We start from the raw sequence: 21,211 nt of genomic DNA, 5'->3' as shown, positions 1-21,211 counted from the left end.
CGAGAAAGGACGCGGTGAATGGCCACCTAGTGGCGCTTTAAAATGAAAAAGCAACAACATGAGAGCGGCTATAGGCGAACGTATGTCGCGTGCTTTTTCACAGCACGCGCACGAGACAGTCGTACCATACGACAGAAAACCTCCATCCGAACAACTTTGCCTTTGGGACCACTGCTGTCAATCAACTCGTCCGTTGAATATCAAAGTTTGTGGGAAAAACCACATTCGGCAAACCGGTCGCAGGTTTCGACAACCTCGATGAAAACAGACGCAGTTCAGTTCTCTGAACTCTCCGGGTCACTGGCTGACACAGCAGAAAGAGACAGAAACATAACAAAACTGGTGCAACTTCACCCTTTGGGGCAGTGGGCGGCGCCACAAGCGTCAAGAACCGCACGCTTTTTCCCTCCACGCTATCTGCTTTTAACCAGTGTGTACAGGGGAGAGCGCGAACGCAGTCCCCCACTACCATAAATTATGCAGTCGAGATTCCCACATTTGGGGAATTCGCAGGGGTCAGCACAACCGGAGTGCAATGGCCGAGCCTCGCCCTGGGTGAACCACCTTCCTGATCATGGTGTCTCCCCTGCCAGGTAAGTATGAGTTGCCTGGCCTCCAGGCAGAGGCGCCCTATCCCCCTTCGCCACCCTCAAACACGGTGACCTTCCCCTCCCCCAAGAAAAGGAAGGACGGGGCACCTTCCATTGCTTGACTGCTGCGTGCGTGCGTGCCTGACCTTGATTTGAATCAGGTGTCCCTAATCCATCCAACACAAACCCCCGATTCGACTCATCAGCTCGTTGGTAAAGACTCTCAAATAAGAGGGACATCAAAAAACGTGCTGTGACGGTGATGAGTCAGCCGGCCGGCAACCGACGCTTTTGTTCTTCTTTTTTCCCTATGCTCATATGACCGCAGCTTGCTGCTTTCTCTGTGGCACGGTCATCGTCAACGGTCACCTCATCGTCATTCTGTATGCGCTTCCTGCGTATTTCTGTATTCTCTGACAAAATTCCAGTGGTGTTGTTGGTTCTTCTATTAGTCACAACAATTCGCAGTCCCCAAAAAGGGGAAGCACACCGTTCCTGGAGGCACTGCAATACCAGGTCGATGCGTGGAGTGGACGGAGCAAGCCCCGGTTCCGGCTCCATGTGCCAAAAATCAATTTAATATGCAGTCCCCGGATAGGGGACGTATCAGATATTAAACTGATAAGAACAGATACTACACTTGATCTTAGCCAAAAGGCCGAGAAGCGATGACACAATGACGCAGCGGCAGGGGAGCCGGCAAAGGCGACGCCCATCTGGGAAGCGGTGAGGGGGGGGGAGGGTTGGCAAAGGCCGTACGTCGTAGAGACCTGAAACTTTGAGGGATGGTACTAGCCACTCGCTCTACAACATCACCAAGGCTGGCCCCCCGATGGGCCCGGCGGTGGCGCTACAGCCACCGAAAGTACGAAATGGCTCGTAGCTCCCAAACCGCACGCCGCAGAACCAAGTGTCTTATATCATCGGAATCCTTGGCTCGAGCCGAGCGAGACGCATGCCTCGGATTCGAAGGTTGCGCTGGCGAAATTTTCGGGTATTTGGGATTTTGTGAAAAACCTACTTTTGCACACTAGTCCTAGGTCTTTTGCCCGATCTGGCCCAAACCAGTGCAGAAAGATTCTCTGGAGTCTGACTGTCCGTCCAGATCGGAAAAAAAGTGGGAATTTCGATTCAGCTTGGCGGCGGCAGGCCGAAACCTACGGGCTGGGCGAGGCGGGGTCTGCTAGAACGGCTATAGCTCTTGGACGGAACGAGACAATTTCACCCAAGCCGGTACACCCATGCACGGGCTCAGTCTGGGGTCAGGCGAGAAAGGACGCGGTGAATGGCCACCTAGTGGCGCTTTAAAATGAAAAAGCAACAACATGAGAGCGGCTATAGGCGAACGTATGTCGCGTGCTTTTTCACAGCACGCGCACGAGACAGTCGTACCATACGACAGAAAACCTCCATCCGAACAACTTTGCCTTTGGGACCACTGCTGTCAATCAACTCGTCCGTTGAATATCAAAGTTTGTGGGAAAAACCACATTCGGCAAACCGGTCGCAGGTTTCGACAACCTCGATGAAAACAGACGCAGTTCAGTTCTCTGAACTCTCCGGGTCACTGGCTGACACAGCAGAAAGAGACAGAAACATAACAAAACTGGTGCAACTTCACCCTTTGGGGCAGTGGGCGGCGCCACAAGCGTCAAGAACCGCACGCTTTTTCCCTCCACGCTATCTGCTTTTAACCAGTGTGTACAGGGGAGAGCGCGAACGCAGTCCCCCACTACCATAAATTATGCAGTCGAGATTCCCACATTTGGGGAATTCGCAGGGGTCAGCACAACCGGAGTGCAATGGCCGAGCCTCGCCCTGGGTGAACCACCTTCCTGATCATGGTGTCTCCCCTGCCAGGTAAGTATGAGTTGCCTGGCCTCCAGGCAGAGGCGCCCTATCCCCCTTCGCCACCCTCAAACACGGTGACCTTCCCCTCCCCCAAGAAAAGGAAGGACGGGGCACCTTCCATTGCTTGACTGCTGCGTGCGTGCGTGCCTGACCTTGATTTGAATCAGGTGTCCCTAATCCATCCAACACAAACCCCCGATTCGACTCATCAGCTCGTTGGTAAAGACTCTCAAATAAGAGGGACATCAAAAAACGTGCTGTGACGGTGATGAGTCAGCCGGCCGGCAACCGACGCTTTTGTTCTTCTTTTTTCCCTATGCTCATATGACCGCAGCTTGCTGCTTTCTCTGTGGCACGGTCATCGTCAACGGTCACCTCATCGTCATTCTGTATGCGCTTCCTGCGTATTTCTGTATTCTCTGACAAAATTCCAGTGGTGTTGTTGGTTCTTCTATTAGTCACAACAATTCGCAGTCCCCAAAAAGGGGAAGCACACCGTTCCTGGAGGCACTGCAATACCAGGTCGATGCGTGGAGTGGACGGAGCAAGCCCCGGTTCCGGCTCCATGTGCCAAAAATCAATTTAATATGCAGTCCCCGGATAGGGGACGTATCAGATATTAAACTGATAAGAACAGATACTACACTTGATCTTAGCCAAAAGGCCGAGAAGCGATGACACAATGACGCAGCGGCAGGGGAGCCGGCAAAGGCGACGCCCATCTGGGAAGCGGTGAGGGGGGGGAGGGTTGGCAAAGGCCGTACGTCGTAGAGACCTGAAACTTTGAGGGATGGTACTAGCCACTCGCTCTACAACATCACCAAGGCTGGCCCCCCGATGGGCCCGGCGGTGGCGCTACAGCCACCGAAAGTACGAAATGGCTCGTAGCTCCCAAACCGCACGCCGCAGAACCAAGTGTCTTATATCATCGGAATCCTTGGCTCGAGCCGAGCGAGACGCATGCCTCGGATTCGAAGGTTGCGCTGGCGAAATTTTCGGGTATTTGGGATTTTGTGAAAAACCTACTTTTGCACACTAGTCCTAGGTCTTTTGCCCGATCTGGCCCAAACCAGTGCAGAAAGATTCTCTGGAGTCTGACTGTCCGTCCAGATCGGAAAAAAAGTGGGAATTTCGATTCAGCTTGGCGGCGGCAGGCCGAAACCTACGGGCTGGGCGAGGCGGGGTCTGCTAGAACGGCTATAGCTCTTGGACGGAACGAGACAATTTCACCCAAGCCGGTACACCCATGCACGGGCTCAGTCTGGGGTCAGGCGAGAAAGGACGCGGTGAATGGCCACCTAGTGGCGCTTTAAAATGAAAAAGCAACAACATGAGAGCGGCTATAGGCGAACGTATGTCGCGTGCTTTTTCACAGCACGCGCACGAGACAGTCGTACCATACGACAGAAAACCTCCATCCGAACAACTTTGCCTTTGGGACCACTGCTGTCAATCAACTCGTCCGTTGAATATCAAAGTTTGTGGGAAAAACCACATTCGGCAAACCGGTCGCAGGTTTCGACAACCTCGATGAAAACAGACGCAGTTCAGTTCTCTGAACTCTCCGGGTCACTGGCTGACACAGCAGAAAGAGACAGAAACATAACAAAACTGGTGCAACTTCACCCTTTGGGGCAGTGGGCGGCGCCACAAGCGTCAAGAACCGCACGCTTTTTCCCTCCACGCTATCTGCTTTTAACCAGTGTGTACAGGGGAGAGCGCGAACGCAGTCCCCCACTACCATAAATTATGCAGTCGAGATTCCCACATTTGGGGAATTCGCAGGGGTCAGCACAACCGGAGTGCAATGGCCGAGCCTCGCCCTGGGTGAACCACCTTCCTGATCATGGTGTCTCCCCTGCCAGGTAAGTATGAGTTGCCTGGCCTCCAGGCAGAGGCGCCCTATCCCCCTTCGCCACCCTCAAACACGGTGACCTTCCCCTCCCCCAAGAAAAGGAAGGACGGGGCACCTTCCATTGCTTGACTGCTGCGTGCGTGCGTGCCTGACCTTGATTTGAATCAGGTGTCCCTAATCCATCCAACACAAACCCCCGATTCGACTCATCAGCTCGTTGGTAAAGACTCTCAAATAAGAGGGACATCAAAAAACGTGCTGTGACGGTGATGAGTCAGCCGGCCGGCAACCGACGCTTTTGTTCTTCTTTTTTCCCTATGCTCATATGACCGCAGCTTGCTGCTTTCTCTGTGGCACGGTCATCGTCAACGGTCACCTCATCGTCATTCTGTATGCGCTTCCTGCGTATTTCTGTATTCTCTGACAAAATTCCAGTGGTGTTGTTGGTTCTTCTATTAGTCACAACAATTCGCAGTCCCCAAAAAGGGGAAGCACACCGTTCCTGGAGGCACTGCAATACCAGGTCGATGCGTGGAGTGGACGGAGCAAGCCCCGGTTCCGGCTCCATGTGCCAAAAATCAATTTAATATGCAGTCCCCGGATAGGGGACGTATCAGATATTAAACTGATAAGAACAGATACTACACTTGATCTTAGCCAAAAGGCCGAGAAGCGATGACACAATGACGCAGCGGCAGGGGAGCCGGCAAAGGCGACGCCCATCTGGGAAGCGGTGAGGGGGGGGGAGGGTTGGCAAAGGCCGTACGTCGTAGAGACCTGAAACTTTGAGGGATGGTACTAGCCACTCGCTCTACAACATCACCAAGGCTGGCCCCCCGATGGGCCCGGCGGTGGCGCTACAGCCACCGAAAGTACGAAATGGCTCGTAGCTCCCAAACCGCACGCCGCAGAACCAAGTGTCTTATATCATCGGAATCCTTGGCTCGAGCCGAGCGAGACGCATGCCTCGGATTCGAAGGTTGCGCTGGCGAAATTTTCGGGTATTTGGGATTTTGTGAAAAACCTACTTTTGCACACTAGTCCTAGGTCTTTTGCCCGATCTGGCCCAAACCAGTGCAGAAAGATTCTCTGGAGTCTGACTGTCCGTCCAGATCGGAAAAAAAGTGGGAATTTCGATTCAGCTTGGCGGCGGCAGGCCGAAACCTACGGGCTGGGCGAGGCGGGGTCTGCTAGAACGGCTATAGCTCTTGGACGGAACGAGACAATTTCACCCAAGCCGGTACACCCATGCACGGGCTCAGTCTGGGGTCAGGCGAGAAAGGACGCGGTGAATGGCCACCTAGTGGCGCTTTAAAATGAAAAAGCAACAACATGAGAGCGGCTATAGGCGAACGTATGTCGCGTGCTTTTTCACAGCACGCGCACGAGACAGTCGTACCATACGACAGAAAACCTCCATCCGAACAACTTTGCCTTTGGGACCACTGCTGTCAATCAACTCGTCCGTTGAATATCAAAGTTTGTGGGAAAAACCACATTCGGCAAACCGGTCGCAGGTTTCGACAACCTCGATGAAAACAGACGCAGTTCAGTTCTCTGAACTCTCCGGGTCACTGGCTGACACAGCAGAAAGAGACAGAAACATAACAAAACTGGTGCAACTTCACCCTTTGGGGCAGTGGGCGGCGCCACAAGCGTCAAGAACCGCACGCTTTTTCCCTCCACGCTATCTGCTTTTAACCAGTGTGTACAGGGGAGAGCGCGAACGCAGTCCCCCACTACCATAAATTATGCAGTCGAGATTCCCACATTTGGGGAATTCGCAGGGGTCAGCACAACCGGAGTGCAATGGCCGAGCCTCGCCCTGGGTGAACCACCTTCCTGATCATGGTGTCTCCCCTGCCAGGTAAGTATGAGTTGCCTGGCCTCCAGGCAGAGGCGCCCTATCCCCCTTCGCCACCCTCAAACACGGTGACCTTCCCCTCCCCCAAGAAAAGGAAGGACGGGGCACCTTCCATTGCTTGACTGCTGCGTGCGTGCGTGCCTGACCTTGATTTGAATCAGGTGTCCCTAATCCATCCAACACAAACCCCCGATTCGACTCATCAGCTCGTTGGTAAAGACTCTCAAATAAGAGGGACATCAAAAAACGTGCTGTGACGGTGATGAGTCAGCCGGCCGGCAACCGACGCTTTTGTTCTTCTTTTTTCCCTATGCTCATATGACCGCAGCTTGCTGCTTTCTCTGTGGCACGGTCATCGTCAACGGTCACCTCATCGTCATTCTGTATGCGCTTCCTGCGTATTTCTGTATTCTCTGACAAAATTCCAGTGGTGTTGTTGGTTCTTCTATTAGTCACAACAATTCGCAGTCCCCAAAAAGGGGAAGCACACCGTTCCTGGAGGCACTGCAATACCAGGTCGATGCGTGGAGTGGACGGAGCAAGCCCCGGTTCCGGCTCCATGTGCCAAAAATCAATTTAATATGCAGTCCCCGGATAGGGGACGTATCAGATATTAAACTGATAAGAACAGATACTACACTTGATCTTAGCCAAAAGGCCGAGAAGCGATGACACAATGACGCAGCGGCAGGGGAGCCGGCAAAGGCGACGCCCATCTGGGAAGCGGTGAGGGGGGGGAGGGTTGGCAAAGGCCGTACGTCGTAGAGACCTGAAACTTTGAGGGATGGTACTAGCCACTCGCTCTACAACATCACCAAGGCTGGCCCCCCGATGGGCCCGGCGGTGGCGCTACAGCCACCGAAAGTACGAAATGGCTCGTAGCTCCCAAACCGCACGCCGCAGAACCAAGTGTCTTATATCATCGGAATCCTTGGCTCGAGCCGAGCGAGACGCATGCCTCGGATTCGAAGGTTGCGCTGGCGAAATTTTCGGGTATTTGGGATTTTGTGAAAAACCTACTTTTGCACACTAGTCCTAGGTCTTTTGCCCGATCTGGCCCAAACCAGTGCAGAAAGATTCTCTGGAGTCTGACTGTCCGTCCAGATCGGAAAAAAAGTGGGAATTTCGATTCAGCTTGGCGGCGGCAGGCCGAAACCTACGGGCTGGGCGAGGCGGGGTCTGCTAGAACGGCTATAGCTCTTGGACGGAACGAGACAATTTCACCCAAGCCGGTACACCCATGCACGGGCTCAGTCTGGGGTCAGGCGAGAAAGGACGCGGTGAATGGCCACCTAGTGGCGCTTTAAAATGAAAAAGCAACAACATGAGAGCGGCTATAGGCGAACGTATGTCGCGTGCTTTTTCACAGCACGCGCACGAGACAGTCGTACCATACGACAGAAAACCTCCATCCGAACAACTTTGCCTTTGGGACCACTGCTGTCAATCAACTCGTCCGTTGAATATCAAAGTTTGTGGGAAAAACCACATTCGGCAAACCGGTCGCAGGTTTCGACAACCTCGATGAAAACAGACGCAGTTCAGTTCTCTGAACTCTCCGGGTCACTGGCTGACACAGCAGAAAGAGACAGAAACATAACAAAACTGGTGCAACTTCACCCTTTGGGGCAGTGGGCGGCGCCACAAGCATCAAGAACCGCACGCTTTTTCCCTCCACGCTATCTGCTTTTAACCAGTGTGTACAGGGGAGAGCGCGAACGCAGTCCCCCACTACCATAAATTATGCAGTCGAGATTCCCACATTTGGGGAATTCGCAGGGGTCAGCACAACCGGAGTGCAATGGCCGAGCCTCGCCCTGGGTGAACCACCTTCCTGATCATGGTGTCTCCCCTGCCAGGTAAGTATGAGTTGCCTGGCCTCCAGGCAGAGGCGCCCTATCCCCCTTCGCCACCCTCAAACACGGTGACCTTCCCCTCCCCCAAGAAAAGGAAGGACGGGGCACCTTCCATTGCTTGACTGCTGCGTGCGTGCGTGCCTGACCTTGATTTGAATCAGGTGTCCCTAATCCATCCAACACAAACCCCCGATTCGACTCATCAGCTCGTTGGTAAAGACTCTCAAATAAGAGGGACATCAAAAAACGTGCTGTGACGGTGATGAGTCAGCCGGCCGGCAACCGACGCTTTTGTTCTTCTTTTTTCCCTATGCTCATATGACCGCAGCTTGCTGCTTTCTCTGTGGCACGGTCATCGTCAACGGTCACCTCATCGTCATTCTGTATGCGCTTCCTGCGTATTTCTGTATTCTCTGACAAAATTCCAGTGGTGTTGTTGGTTCTTCTATTAGTCACAACAATTCGCAGTCCCCAAAAAGGGGAAGCACACCGTTCCTGGAGGCACTGCAATACCAGGTCGATGCGTGGAGTGGACGGAGCAAGCCCCGGTTCCGGCTCCATGTGCCAAAAATCAATTTAATATGCAGTCCCCGGATAGGGGACGTATCAGATATTAAACTGATAAGAACAGATTTTTTTTTTTTTTTTTTTTTTTTTTTTATTCACATACAACTCAAAATTACATACACATATTATCTCATCTCATTCTCTTTCCATTCGTCATCATATAACCCAAACAACCCTTTCCACCTCTCTTTAGCTGCATGTTTCCCCCATCTTTGTATATCCCACCTAATCCTTGCCCTTACTTCATACTCCACTCCCCGTATTACCCCTTCTTCTGACCTTTTCCCTTTCCCCCTACATATTCCCTGTCTTTCCTCCCAAAGTCCTTTTTTGACCAAACTTATTATTAACCACAGCATATAAGCCACTTTCCCTTCCCCCTTCTTACTTCTTATTCCACCGATTACATTCTCCCCCGACACCTTAAAATTTCCTGAGATCACCCCTAACACCCTCTTTCCCCTCCCCCACACCCTCTGTGCAAACCCACACTCCCAAAAAGTATGTTTTATTGTCTCTTCTTCCCAACACCCCTCCCTTGGGCACTTTCCATCTTTTGCTATACCGTGCCTATACATGATCTCTTTTACGGGCAAACGCCTCAAAAAACACAACCAATTAAGATCTTTTAAGTCATTATCAAGATTTTTGGGTTGAATATTCAACCACACCTCCCTTGAGACCCCCACCCGAACTACACTAGACACCCTCTCCCTTACCTTTCCATACAACATCCTCTGGTCCAAACACACTGTTATCTCCTTACTCTCAGGATATTTACTCATCCATTTAACTGCATGCCTATAATGCCACGGCTGCGTTTCCGACCTTGGACCCTCATTGGACCACCTCATCACGTGCCTTGCTTGATAAGAAAAAAATAACCTAAGAAAAAACCAAGACGGATGCTCAGCAGTCCCCGCTAACTGGGCCAAGATTGAAGACACAAAAAAACAATCAAGCTTTAAAGGAACATGAGGTACATCCCGCCCTCCTTCCTTAATCGAATTAAACATTTCAGTTCTTTTTACATATTCATATCTTCCTCCCCAGACAAACGTAAATATTAACCTTATTACTGACTTCCTCATACTAGCCGGCAAAGGATAAATGACAGCCAAGTACTGAAACACTGACAACACCTCTATCTTCAGTACCAAAACTTTCCCCCACAATGTCAATCTTCGCCCTTTCCACCTTGCTAGCCTCTTCTGCACCGAAACAATGCGCTCTTCCCAATTCAGAGTAGCTGAGCCTTCATTCTGAAATCTTATACCCAAAATTTTTAAAGGCCCCTCACACACCTGCAACCCCCCAATTCCATTCCGTCTTTGCCTAAACTTCCCAAAAAACTTAACAGCTGATTTTGAAATATTTAGACTAGCCCCAGATGCTAAGGAAAACTCCTCAAACAAATGCAATGCCCTCTCAAGACACTTGTCTGAATCCAACAGTAGTGTAGTATCATCTGCGTACTGCGATAGTTTCACTACCGCCCCCTTACCTCCTGGTACCCGCAGACCTTTTATTCTGCCATCTCGCCTTATCGCCTGAGCCAATGGCTCCATATAGAGAACAAAAAGTAAAGGAGAGAGAGGACACCCCTGTCTCACTCCCTCCCACACATCAAAGCTCTGTCCTAATGCCCCGTTCACCTGCACCAAACACCTAGCCCCAGTATACAGCGTTCTAATCCACCCTATATATCCCTCACCCCAACCCATCCTCTCCATTACCTTAAACAGAAACCATCTATTCACCCTATCAAAGGCTTTAGCCTGATCTAAGCTAACCACCATCAATGGTAACTCCCTATCCTCCACCCATGCTATAACATCCCTGATCAGCTGAAGATTCCACTTAATGCTGCGACCCTCAACTCCACATGTTTGATCAACATGCACCACATGGGGAAGGGCTTTCCTCAATCTGTCTGCCAACACCTTTGCTATAATCTTATAGTCCACTGTAAGCATTGTGAGCGGCCTATAATTTGTTATGTCCGACCTTTCGCCTTTTTTATATAGAAGAGTTATCACTCCAGTTGCCATTGAACCACTCATACTTTTATTTTCTAACACTTCCCGCACCACCTCCATCAAATGAGGACCTAAAATATTGAAAAACCTAACATAAAATTCAACTGGTAGGCCATCAATCCCTGGCACCTTACCTTTACTCATCCTTCTCAATGCTCCTTCCACCTCTTCCAATGTTATTGGAGAATTTAACTCAGCCCCAACCTCATCAGGGACTACGCTAGACAGGAAATTAACAAAAAAATCACTTTTCTCCTTTACTATCTCTCTTTTACTGAAAAATTGTTGAAAATACTGACCCACATATTCAGTTATCTCTTCGGTTTTCCCCAGAATCTCCCCTTCCTTATCCTTTAACTCAACAATTATTTGCTTCTCTTTTTGATCCCTTACTGACCTAAAAAACCCAGCATTACACGCCTCCCCATTCTCCCTTGTCTCATGTCTCCTTTTCAACAAAAACCGTTTAGCTTGATCTTCATACAAACCCTTTATCTGTCTCTTCAGCAAGTTAACCCTATCCCAGTCAAAAGTGCCCCCAACATTATACTCTTCAAATATCAACTCTAAATCTCTCTGCAACTTCCCTGCTTGCCTCCTAAAATTGCTCATTCTTCTCTTACAGTACTTAACAATCCACTCCTTTGAACGATTTTTAACCATTTCCCACCACCCCACCACATCATCATACATGACCTTTAACCCCTCTAACCCCTTGAAAAAACATACATACTCTTCACAGAACTGCCTTTCCCTCAAAATCTCTATATTCATTCTCCAGTACCCTTTACCAAACTTCACATTTTGCCCCTTAACTACAAACCAAACCAAATCATGATCAGAAAAAAACACAGGCTTCACTCCCCCTCCTTCCAAAACCAAACCTTTTGAAAAAAACACATAATCTAGCCTCTTTTCCACCCCCCTCGAGTTCCTCCACGTTGACATACAAACTTTTGGATTCACTCCCTGCCCCCCATCCACCAACCCATGCCCCTGCAAAACCCCTTCTAACACCATCAAACTACTATCCCCTTTGTCTCCTAACTGCAAATTAAAATCCCCTCCCATTATAATCTGTTTATTTGTTGCACAGACTGTTAACAACATTTCAAAAATATCTTTCCTCTCTTCCACTGTTTGTGGAGCATAAACTGAGAGTAATCTATATTCCCCCCCTCTCCACCTTACATCAGCCCCAATCACTCTCCCTTGTGAAACCGTAAAATAACTTCTGACTTCCAACTCTTTACCCCGAAACAAGATCCCCACTCCTGAGGAATAAACCCCTCCCACACTCCATACTGCTCCTCCCCTCCCCCATTCTTCTGTAAATTTCCTTGCATCTTGTGAACTTTTCAAATGAACCTCCTGCAAAAAAAGAATATCACATCTGCAATTTTCCAAAAAAGAAAAAACCGCTCTTCGCTTCACATTGTCTCTTAAACCTCTTACATTTATAGACCCCACAGTCAATTCGTCATTGCTCACCACTTATTCAGTCCTTAATGTCCCTTCCATCCCTCGATCCTCCAGTGGTCCCAGTGGTCCTGTGGTCCCAGTCTCAGTCCCCACCAGATCTGACCAGCATATGGGCGACACACTGAGACCAACCCCATCATCCTTCGGTTCTTCATTGTCACTACCACCCTTTCCCTGTGACAACTGAAATAAGGGTCTAGCATTGTCCATCTCGAGCCCCTCTTGACTGTCGGTAGATAGTGAATCCTCAGAACAACTCAAACTCTGCCTCGTCTCGGCTCTCACCCTCTTGCCTGGTCTCGCCTTTTCCTTCTCGGCTTTCCTGATCCGCTGACTTCCATCCCCTCTTGATCCATCCGGGTCACTTTGTCTCTCCACTTCCATCTCATCTTCCACATCCCCTGTGTACAACTCGGTGACCTTAAACTGTTCCCCATTTAACGCTTCTAAGAAAGCATCCATCACATCTTCCACTTTCTCTGCTTCTGCCTCGCTTCCTCCCTCCTTTACCACCTCAAACACCACCTTCTCTTTTATTTCTTGCTCCATTGTCTCCTGTTGGACCTCCTCCCCGTTCTTCTCCTCTGCCACTGTTTCCTCCACTCTCCTTCCTCCTCGATTCAGCTTGCGCCCTTCCTTACATTCCTTCATCAAATGTCCTAATGAGCCACAGCTGTGACATGACTTAGGAATACTGCACTCTTTTGCTGTGTGTCCCATCTTAGAACACCGCCAACATCTTTCTTCTCCACACCTGCCATCACTATGGCCATACCGTCTGCACCTTCTACAAAAAGGAGGCTGTCTTGAATAGAAAAGATATCCCTTGTCCGCTCCTATGTTGAAAAAAGCAGGAGGGTGCATGACCCCCTCAAACCCATCCTCATCCGATTTTAGGAGAACTTGGAACTGCCTTTTCCCAGTCCATAACCCCACATTGTCCTTTATGTATCTTGCAGGTGTGAGAACTTCAGCATATTTTCCCAAAAAAGCCACCAACGCTTCATCTGTGACGTATGGGTTAAACATATGAAGAGTGATGACCCTGAAGTTAGGTCTGTCCAGACTTATCACCTCGAATTTCCCCATCAAGCCCACCTTGTCACACTTCCCAAACTTTTCCAACACCTCTTTGTATAATTCCACCGTGTTCAAAGTTAGGTCAAAACACTTCTCTTGTCTGTTGGTCTGTAGACAGTACACCTCTTCCACTTTCAACTTCAGCTTGTCCAGAAGAACTACCCGTGCAAACACATCTCTTTCCATCATCTCCACCCCCGGCGTCTTCATTTGGAAACGTAGAGTATTTCTCAGTCCCGCCCTTGGAACTGAGTACCCAGCTACACCAGCCATCATAACTTCTCAAAAGATCAAAGAAATCACGACTTGATCTTAGCCAAAAGGCCGAGAAGCGATGACACAATGACGCAGCGGCAGGGGAGCCGGCAAAGGCGACGCCCATCTGGGAAGCGGTGAGGGGGGGGAGGGTTGGCAAAGGCCGTACGTCGTAGAGACCTGAAACTTTGAGGGATGGTACTAGCCACTCGCTCTACAACATCACCAAGGCTGGCCCCCCGATGGGCCCGGCGGTGGCGCTACAGCCACCGAAAGTACGAAATGGCTCGTAGCTCCCAAACCGCACGCCGCAGAACCAAGTGTCTTATATCATCGGAATCCTTGGCTCGAGCCGAGCGAGACGCATGCCTCGGATTCGAAGGTTGCGCTGGCGAAATTTTCGGGTATTTGGGATTTTGTGAAAAACCTACTTTTGCACACTAGTCCTAGGTCTTTTGCCCGATCTGGCCCAAACCAGTGCAGAAAGATTCTCTGGAGTCTGACTGTCCGTCCAGATCGGAAAAAAAGTGGGAATTTCGATTCAGCTTGGCGGCGGCAGGCCGAAACCTACGGGCTGGGCGAGGCGGGGTCTGCTAGAACGGCTATAGCTCTTGGACGGAACGAGACAATTTCACCCAAGCCGGTACACCCATGCACGGGCTCAGTCTGGGGTCAGGCGAGAAAGGACGCGGTGAATGGCCACCTAGTGGCGCTTTAAAATGAAAAAGCAACAACATGAGAGCGGCTATAGGCGAACGTATGTCGCGTGCTTTTTCACAGCACGCGCACGAGACAGTCGTACCATACGACAGAAAACCTCCATCCGAACAACTTTGCCTTTGGGACCACTGCTGTCAATCAACTCGTCCGTTGAATATCAAAGTTTGTGGGAAAAACCACATTCGGCAAACCGGTCGCAGGTTTCGACAACCTCGATGAAAACAGACGCAGTTCAGTTCTCTGAACTCTCCGGGTCACTGGCTGACACAGCAGAAAGAGACAGAAACATAACAAAACTGGTGCAACTTCACCCTTTGGGGCAGTGGGCGGCGCCACAAGCGTCAAGAACCGCACGCTTTTTCCCTCCACGCTATCTGCTTTTAACCAGTGTGTACAGGGGAGAGCGCGAACGCAGTCCCCCACTACCATAAATTATGCAGTCGAGATTCCCACATTTGGGGAATTCGCAGGGGTCAGCACAACCGGAGTGCAATGGCCGAGCCTCGCCCTGGGTGAACCACCTTCCTGATCATGGTGTCTCCCCTGCCAGGTAAGTATGAGTTGCCTGGCCTCCAGGCAGAGGCGCCCTATCCCCCTTCGCCACCCTCAAACACGGTGACCTTCCCCTCCCCCAAGAAAAGGAAGGACGGGGCACCTTCCATTGCTTGACTGCTGCGTGCGTGCGTGCCTGACCTTGATTTGAATCAGGTGTCCCTAATCCATCCAACACAAACCCCCGATTCGACTCATCAGCTCGTTGGTAAAGACTCTCAAATAAGAGGGACATCAAAAAACGTGCTGTGACGGTGATGAGTCAGCCGGCCGGCAACCGACGCTTTTGTTCTTCTTTTTTCCCTATGCTCATATGACCGCAGCTTGCTGCTTTCTCTGTGGCACGGTCATCGTCAACGGTCACCTCATCGTCATTCTGTATGCGCTTCCTGCGTATTTCTGTATTCTCTGACAAAATTCCAGTGGTGTTGTTGGTTCTTCTATTAGTCACAACAATTCGCAGTCCCCAAAAAGGGGAAGCACACCGTTCCTGGAGGCACTGCAATACCAGGTCGATGCGTGGAGTGGACGGAGCAAGCCCCGGTTCCGGCTCCATGTGCCAAAAATCAATTTAATATGCAGTCCCCGGATAGGGGACGTATCAGATATTAAACTGATAAGAACAGATACTACACTTGATCTTAGCCAAAAGGCCGAGAAGCGATGACACAATGACGCAGCGGCAGGGGAGCCGGCAAAGGCGACGCCCATCTGGGAAGCGGTGAGGGGGGGGAGGGTTGGCAAAGGCCGTACGTCGTAGAGACCTGAAACTTTGAGGGATGGTACTAGCCACTCGCTCTACAACATCACCAAGGCTGGCCCCCCGATGGGCCCGGCGGTGGCGCTACAGCCACCGAAAGTACGAAATGGCTCGTAGCTCCCAAACCGCACGCCGCAGAACCAAGTGTCTTATATCATCGGAATCCTTGGCTCGAGCCGAGCGAGACGCATGCCTCGGATTCGAAGGTTGCGCTGGCGAAATTTTCGGGTATTTGGGATTTTGTGAAAAACCTACTTTTGCACACTAGTCCTAGGTCTTTTGCCCGATCTGGCCCAAACCAGTGCAGAAAGATTCTCTGGAGTCTGACTGTCCGTCCAGATCGGAAAAAAAGTGGGAATTTCGATTCAGCTTGGCGGCGGCAGGCCGAAACCTACGGGCTGGGCGAGGCGGGGTCTGCTAGAACGGCTATAGCTCTTGGACGGAACGAGACAATTTCACCCAAGCCGGTACACCCATGCACGGGCTCAGTCTGGGGTCAGGCGAGAAAGGACGCGGTGAATGGCCACCTAGTGGCGCTTTAAAATGAAAAAGCAACAACATGAGAGCGGCTATAGGCGAACGTATGTCGCGTGCTTTTTCACAGCACGCGCACGAGACAGTCGTACCATACGACAGAAAACCTCCATCCGAACAACTTTGCCTTTGGGACCACTGCTGTCAATCAACTCGTCCGTTGAATATCAAAGTTTGTGGGAAAAACCACATTCGGCAAACCGGTCGCAGGTTTCGACAACCTCGATGAAAACAGACGCAGTTCAGTTCTCTGAACTCTCCGGGTCACTGGCTGACACAGCAGAAAGAGACAGAAACATAACAAAACTGGTGCAACTTCACCCTTTGGGGCAGTGGGCGGCGCCACAAGCGTCAAGAACCGCACGCTTTTTCCCTCCACGCTATCTGCTTTTAACCAGTGTGTACAGGGGAGAGCGCGAACGCAGTCCCCCACTACCATAAATTATGCAGTCGAGATTCCCACATTTGGGGAATTCGCAGGGGTCAGCACAACCGGAGTGCAATGGCCGAGCCTCGCCCTGGGTGAACCACCTTCCTGATCATGGTGTCTCCCCTGCCAGGTAAGTATGAGTTGCCTGGCCTCCAGGCAGAGGCGCCCTATCCCCCTTCGCCACCCTCAAACACGGTGACCTTCCCCTCCCCCAAGAAAAGGAAGGACGGGGCACCTTCCATTGCTTGACTGCTGCGTGCGTGCGTGCCTGACCTTGATTTGAATCAGGTGTCCCTAATCCATCCAACACAAACCCCCGATTCGACTCATCAGCTCGTTGGTAAAGACTCTCAAATAAGAGGGACATCAAAAAACGTGCTGTGACGGTGATGAGTCAGCCGGCCGGCAACCGACGCTTTTGTTCTTCTTTTTTCCCTATGCTCATATGACCGCAGCTTGCTGCTTTCTCTGTGGCACGGTCATCGTCAACGGTCACCTCATCGTCATTCTGTATGCGCTTCCTGCGTATTTCTGTATTCTCTGACAAAATTCCAGTGGTGTTGTTGGTTCTTCTATTAGTCACAACAATTCGCAGTCCCCAAAAAGGGGAAGCACACCGTTCCTGGAGGCACTGCAATACCAGGTCGATGCGTGGAGTGGACGGAGCAAGCCCCGGTTCCGGCTCCATGTGCCAAAAATCAATTTAATATGCAGTCCCCGGATAGGGGACGTATCAGATATTAAACTGATAAGAACAGATACTACACTTGATCTTAGCCAAAAGGCCGAGAAGCGATGACACAATGACGCAGCGGCAGGGGAGCCGGCAAAGGCGACGCCCATCTGGGAAGCGGTGAGGGGGGGGAGGGTTGGCAAAGGCCGTACGTCGTAGAGACCTGAAACTTTGAGGGATGGTACTAGCCACTCGCTCTACAACATCACCAAGGCTGGCCCCCCGATGGGCCCGGCGGTGGCGCTACAGCCACCGAAAGTACGAAATGGCTCGTAGCTCCCAAACCGCACGCCGCAGAACCAAGTGTCTTATATCATCGGAATCCTTGGCTCGAGCCGAGCGAGACGCATGCCTCGGATTCGAAGGTTGCGCTGGCGAAATTTTCGGGTATTTGGGATTTTGTGAAAAACCTACTTTTGCACACTAGTCCTAGGTCTTTTGCCCGATCTGGCCCAAACCAGTGCAGAAAGATTCTCTGGAGTCTGACTGTCCGTCCAGATCGGAAAAAAAGTGGGAATTTCGATTCAGCTTGGCGGCGGCAGGCCGAAACCTACGGGCTGGGCGAGGCGGGGTCTGCTAGAACGGCTATAGCTCTTGGACGGAACGAGACAATTTCACCCAAGCCGGTACACCCATGCACGGGCTCAGTCTGGGGTCAGGCGAGAAAGGACGCGGTGAATGGCCACCTAGTGGCGCTTTAAAATGAAAAAGCAACAACATGAGAGCGGCTATAGGCGAACGTATGTCGCGTGCTTTTTCACAGCACGCGCACGAGACAGTCGTACCATACGACAGAAAACCTCCATCCGAACAACTTTGCCTTTGGGACCACTGCTGTCAATCAACTCGTCCGTTGAATATCAAAGTTTGTGGGAAAAACCACATTCGGCAAACCGGTCGCAGGTTTCGACAACCTCGATGAAAACAGACGCAGTTCAGTTCTCTGAACTCTCCGGGTCACTGGCTGACACAGCAGAAAGAGACAGAAACATAACAAAACTGGTGCAACTTCACCCTTTGGGGCAGTGGGCGGCGCCACAAGCGTCAAGAACCGCACGCTTTTTCCCTCCACGCTATCTGCTTTTAACCAGTGTGTACAGGGGAGAGCGCGAACGCAGTCCCCCACTACCATAAATTATGCAGTCGAGATTCCCACATTTGGGGAATTCGCAGGGGTCAGCACAACCGGAGTGCAATGGCCGAGCCTCGCCCTGGGTGAACCACCTTCCTGATCATGGTGTCTCCCCTGCCAGGTAAGTATGAGTTGCCTGGCCTCCAGGCAGAGGCGCCCTATCCCCCTTCGCCATCCTCAAACACGGTGACCTTCCCCTCCCCCAAGAAAAGGAAGGACGGGGCACCTTCCATTGCTTGACTGCTGCGTGCGTGCGTGCCTGACCTTGATTTGAATCAGGTGTCCCTAATCCATCCAACACAAACCCCCGATTCGACTCATCAGCTCGTTGGTAAAGACTCTCAAATAAGAGGGACATCAAAAAACGTGCTGTGACGGTGATGAGTCAGCCGGCCGGCAACCGACGCTTTTGTTCTTCTTTTTTCCCTATGCTCATATGACCGCAGCTTGCTGCTTTCTCTGTGGCACGGTCATCGTCAACGGTCACCTCATCGTCATTCTGTATGCGCTTCCTGCGTATTTCTGTATTCTCTGACAAAAGTCCAGTGGTGTTGTTGGTTCTTCTATTAGTCACAACAATTCGCAGTCCCCGAAAAGGGGAAGCACACCGTTCCTGGAGGCACTGCAATACCAGGTCGATGCGTGGAGTGGACGGAGCAAGCCCCGGTTCCTGCTCCATGTGCCAAAAATCAATTTAATATGCAGTCCCCGGATAGGGGACGTATCAGATATTAAACTGATAAGAACAGATACTACACTTGATCTTAGCCAAAAGGCCGAGAAGCGATGACACAATGACGCAGCGGCAGGGGAGCCGGCAAAGGCGACGCCCATCTGGGAAGCGGTGAGGGGGGGGGAGGGTTGGCAAAGGCCGTACGTCGTAGAGACCTGAAACTTTGAGGGATGGTACTAGCCACTCGCTCTACAACATCACCAAGGCTGGCCCCCCGATGGGCCCGGCGGTGGCGCTACAGCCACCGAAAGTACGAAATGGCTCGTAGCTCCCAAACCGCACGCCGCAGAACCAAGTGTCTTATATCATCGGAATCCTTGGCTCGAGCCGAGCGAGACGCATGCCTCGGATTCGAAGGTTGCGCTGGCGAAATTTTCGGGTATTTGGGATTTTGTGAAAAACCTACTTTTGCACACTAGTCCTAGGTCTTTTGCCCGATCTGGCCCAAACCAGTGCAGAAAGATTCTCTGGAGTCTGACTGTCCGTCCAGATCGGAAAAAAAGTGGGAATTTCGATTCAGCTTGGCGGCGGCAGGCCGAAACCTACGGGCTGGGCGAGGCGGGGTCTGCTAGAACGGCTATAGCTCTTGGACGGAACGAGACAATTTCACCCAAGCCGGTACACCCGTGCACGGGCTCAGTCTGGGGTCAGGCGAGAAAGGACGCGGTGAATGGCCACCTAGTGGCGCTTTAAAATGAAAAAGCAACAACATGAGAGCGGCTATAGGCGAACGTATGTCGCGTGCTTTTTCACAGCACGCGCACGAGACAGTCGTACCATACGACAGAAAACCTCCATCCGAACAACTTTGCCTTTGGGACCACTGCTGTCAATCAACTCGTCCGTTGAATATCAAAGTTTGTGGGAAAAACCACATTCGGCAAACCGGTCGCAGGTTTCGACAACCTCGATGAAAACAGACGCAGTTCAGTTCTCTGAACTCTCCGGGTCACTGGCTGACACAGCAGAAAGAGACAGAAACATAACAAAACTGGTGCAACTTCACCCTTTGGGGCAGTGGGCGGCGCCACAAGCGTCAAGAACCGCACGCTTTTTCCCTCCACGCTATCTGCTTTTAACCAGTGTGTACAGGGGAGAGCGCGAACGCAGTCCCCCACTACCATAAATTATGCAGTCGAGATTCCCACATTTGGGGAATTCGCAGGGGTCAGCACAACCGGAGTGCAATGGCCGAGCCTCGCCCTGGGTGAACCACCTTCCTGATCATGGTGTCTCCCCTGCCAGGTAAGTATGAGTTGCCTGGCCTCCAGGCAGAGGCGCCCTATCCCCCTTCGCCATCCTCAAACACGGTGACCTTCCCCTCCCCCAAGAAAAGGAAGGACGGGGCACCTTCCATTGCTTGACTGCTGCGTGCGTGCGTGACCTTGATTTGAATCAGGTGTCCCTAATCCATCCAACACAAACCCCCGATTCGACTCATCAGCTCGTTGGTAAAGACTCTCAAATAAGAGGGACATCAAAAAACGTGCTGTGACGGTGATGAGTCAGCCGGCCGGCAACCGACGCTTTTGTTCTTCTTTTTTCCCTATGCTCATATGACCGCAGCTTGCTGCTTTCTCTGTGGCACGGTCATCGTCAACGGTCACCTCATCGTCATTCTGTATGCGCTTCCTGCGTATTTCTGTATTCTCTGACAAAATTCCAGTGGTGTTGTTGGTTCTTCTATTAGTCACAACAATTCGCAGTCCCCAAAAAGGGGAAGCACACCGTTCCTGGAGGCACTGCAATACCAGGTCGATGCGTGGAGTGGACGGAGCAAGCCCCGGGTCCGGCTCCATGTGCCACAAATCAATTTAATATGCAGTCCCCGGATAGGGGACGTATCAGATATTACACTGATAAGAACAGATACTACACTTGATCTTAGCCAAAAGGCCGAGAAGCGATGACACAATGACGCAGCGGCAGGGGAGCCGGCAAAGGCGACGCCCATCTGGGAAGCGGTGAGGGGGGGGAGGGTTGGCAAAGGCCGTACGTCGTAGAGACCTGAAACTTTGAGGGATGGCACTAGCCACTCGCTCTACAACATCACCAAGGCTGGCCCCCCGATGGGCCCGGCGGTGGCGCTACAGCCACCGAAAGTACGAAATGGCTCGTAGCTCCCAAACCGCACGCCGCAGAACCAAGTGTCTTATATCATCGGAATCCTTGGCTCGA

At 51.4% G+C, this 21,211-nt stretch overlaps 17 non-coding genes and 1 pseudogene across 17 annotated transcripts; all 18 read right to left on the bottom strand.

Moving 5' to 3' along the window:
- Positions 1–437: 437 nt before the first annotated feature.
- Positions 438–601, bottom strand: LOC137067225 (U1 spliceosomal RNA). The gene has a single exon (XR_010903035.1). It is a non-coding gene; the product is annotated as a U1 spliceosomal RNA (small nuclear RNA).
- Positions 602–1,069: 468 nt separating this feature from the next.
- LOC137066729 (U2 spliceosomal RNA) lies at positions 1,070–1,260 on the bottom strand. Its single transcript, XR_010902622.1, has one exon. It is a non-coding gene; the product is annotated as a U2 spliceosomal RNA (small nuclear RNA).
- Positions 1,261–2,294: 1,034 nt separating this feature from the next.
- On the bottom strand, positions 2,295–2,458 carry LOC137067223 (U1 spliceosomal RNA). The gene has a single exon (XR_010903033.1). It is a non-coding gene; the product is annotated as a U1 spliceosomal RNA (small nuclear RNA).
- A 468-nt stretch (positions 2,459–2,926) lies between these two features.
- Positions 2,927–3,117, bottom strand: LOC137066728 (U2 spliceosomal RNA). Its single transcript, XR_010902621.1, has one exon. It is a non-coding gene; the product is annotated as a U2 spliceosomal RNA (small nuclear RNA).
- A 1,033-nt stretch (positions 3,118–4,150) lies between these two features.
- On the bottom strand, positions 4,151–4,314 carry LOC137067222 (U1 spliceosomal RNA). Its single transcript, XR_010903032.1, has one exon. It is a non-coding gene; the product is annotated as a U1 spliceosomal RNA (small nuclear RNA).
- A 468-nt stretch (positions 4,315–4,782) lies between these two features.
- Positions 4,783–4,973, bottom strand: LOC137066727 (U2 spliceosomal RNA). Its single transcript, XR_010902620.1, has one exon. It is a non-coding gene; the product is annotated as a U2 spliceosomal RNA (small nuclear RNA).
- Positions 4,974–6,007: 1,034 nt separating this feature from the next.
- On the bottom strand, positions 6,008–6,171 carry LOC137067220 (U1 spliceosomal RNA). The gene has a single exon (XR_010903031.1). It is a non-coding gene; the product is annotated as a U1 spliceosomal RNA (small nuclear RNA).
- A 468-nt stretch (positions 6,172–6,639) lies between these two features.
- On the bottom strand, positions 6,640–6,830 carry LOC137066724 (U2 spliceosomal RNA). The gene has a single exon (XR_010902618.1). It is a non-coding gene; the product is annotated as a U2 spliceosomal RNA (small nuclear RNA).
- Positions 6,831–7,863: 1,033 nt separating this feature from the next.
- On the bottom strand, positions 7,864–8,027 carry LOC137067219 (U1 spliceosomal RNA). Its single transcript, XR_010903030.1, has one exon. It is a non-coding gene; the product is annotated as a U1 spliceosomal RNA (small nuclear RNA).
- A 468-nt stretch (positions 8,028–8,495) lies between these two features.
- Positions 8,496–8,701, bottom strand: LOC137066914 (U2 spliceosomal RNA; annotated as a pseudogene).
- Positions 8,702–14,553: 5,852 nt separating this feature from the next.
- On the bottom strand, positions 14,554–14,717 carry LOC137067218 (U1 spliceosomal RNA). Its single transcript, XR_010903029.1, has one exon. It is a non-coding gene; the product is annotated as a U1 spliceosomal RNA (small nuclear RNA).
- A 468-nt stretch (positions 14,718–15,185) lies between these two features.
- On the bottom strand, positions 15,186–15,376 carry LOC137066723 (U2 spliceosomal RNA). Its single transcript, XR_010902617.1, has one exon. It is a non-coding gene; the product is annotated as a U2 spliceosomal RNA (small nuclear RNA).
- A 1,033-nt stretch (positions 15,377–16,409) lies between these two features.
- On the bottom strand, positions 16,410–16,573 carry LOC137067217 (U1 spliceosomal RNA). The gene has a single exon (XR_010903028.1). It is a non-coding gene; the product is annotated as a U1 spliceosomal RNA (small nuclear RNA).
- Positions 16,574–17,041: 468 nt separating this feature from the next.
- LOC137066722 (U2 spliceosomal RNA) lies at positions 17,042–17,232 on the bottom strand. The gene has a single exon (XR_010902616.1). It is a non-coding gene; the product is annotated as a U2 spliceosomal RNA (small nuclear RNA).
- A 1,033-nt stretch (positions 17,233–18,265) lies between these two features.
- Positions 18,266–18,429, bottom strand: LOC137067216 (U1 spliceosomal RNA). Its single transcript, XR_010903027.1, has one exon. It is a non-coding gene; the product is annotated as a U1 spliceosomal RNA (small nuclear RNA).
- Positions 18,430–18,897: 468 nt separating this feature from the next.
- LOC137067371 (U2 spliceosomal RNA) lies at positions 18,898–19,088 on the bottom strand. Its single transcript, XR_010903166.1, has one exon. It is a non-coding gene; the product is annotated as a U2 spliceosomal RNA (small nuclear RNA).
- Positions 19,089–20,122: 1,034 nt separating this feature from the next.
- On the bottom strand, positions 20,123–20,286 carry LOC137067215 (U1 spliceosomal RNA). The gene has a single exon (XR_010903026.1). It is a non-coding gene; the product is annotated as a U1 spliceosomal RNA (small nuclear RNA).
- Positions 20,287–20,750: 464 nt separating this feature from the next.
- Positions 20,751–20,941, bottom strand: LOC137066839 (U2 spliceosomal RNA). Its single transcript, XR_010902722.1, has one exon. It is a non-coding gene; the product is annotated as a U2 spliceosomal RNA (small nuclear RNA).
- Positions 20,942–21,211: the final 270 nt, after the last annotated feature.

The sequence above is a fragment of the Pseudorasbora parva genome, unplaced genomic scaffold (assembly GCF_024679245.1).
Source record: "Pseudorasbora parva isolate DD20220531a unplaced genomic scaffold, ASM2467924v1 scaffold_33, whole genome shotgun sequence".
Classification (NCBI taxonomy): domain Eukaryota; kingdom Metazoa; phylum Chordata; class Actinopteri; order Cypriniformes; family Gobionidae; genus Pseudorasbora; species Pseudorasbora parva.
The sequence above is the reverse complement of the archived record's forward strand: the minus strand, read 5'-3'. Positions and strand labels throughout refer to the sequence as shown.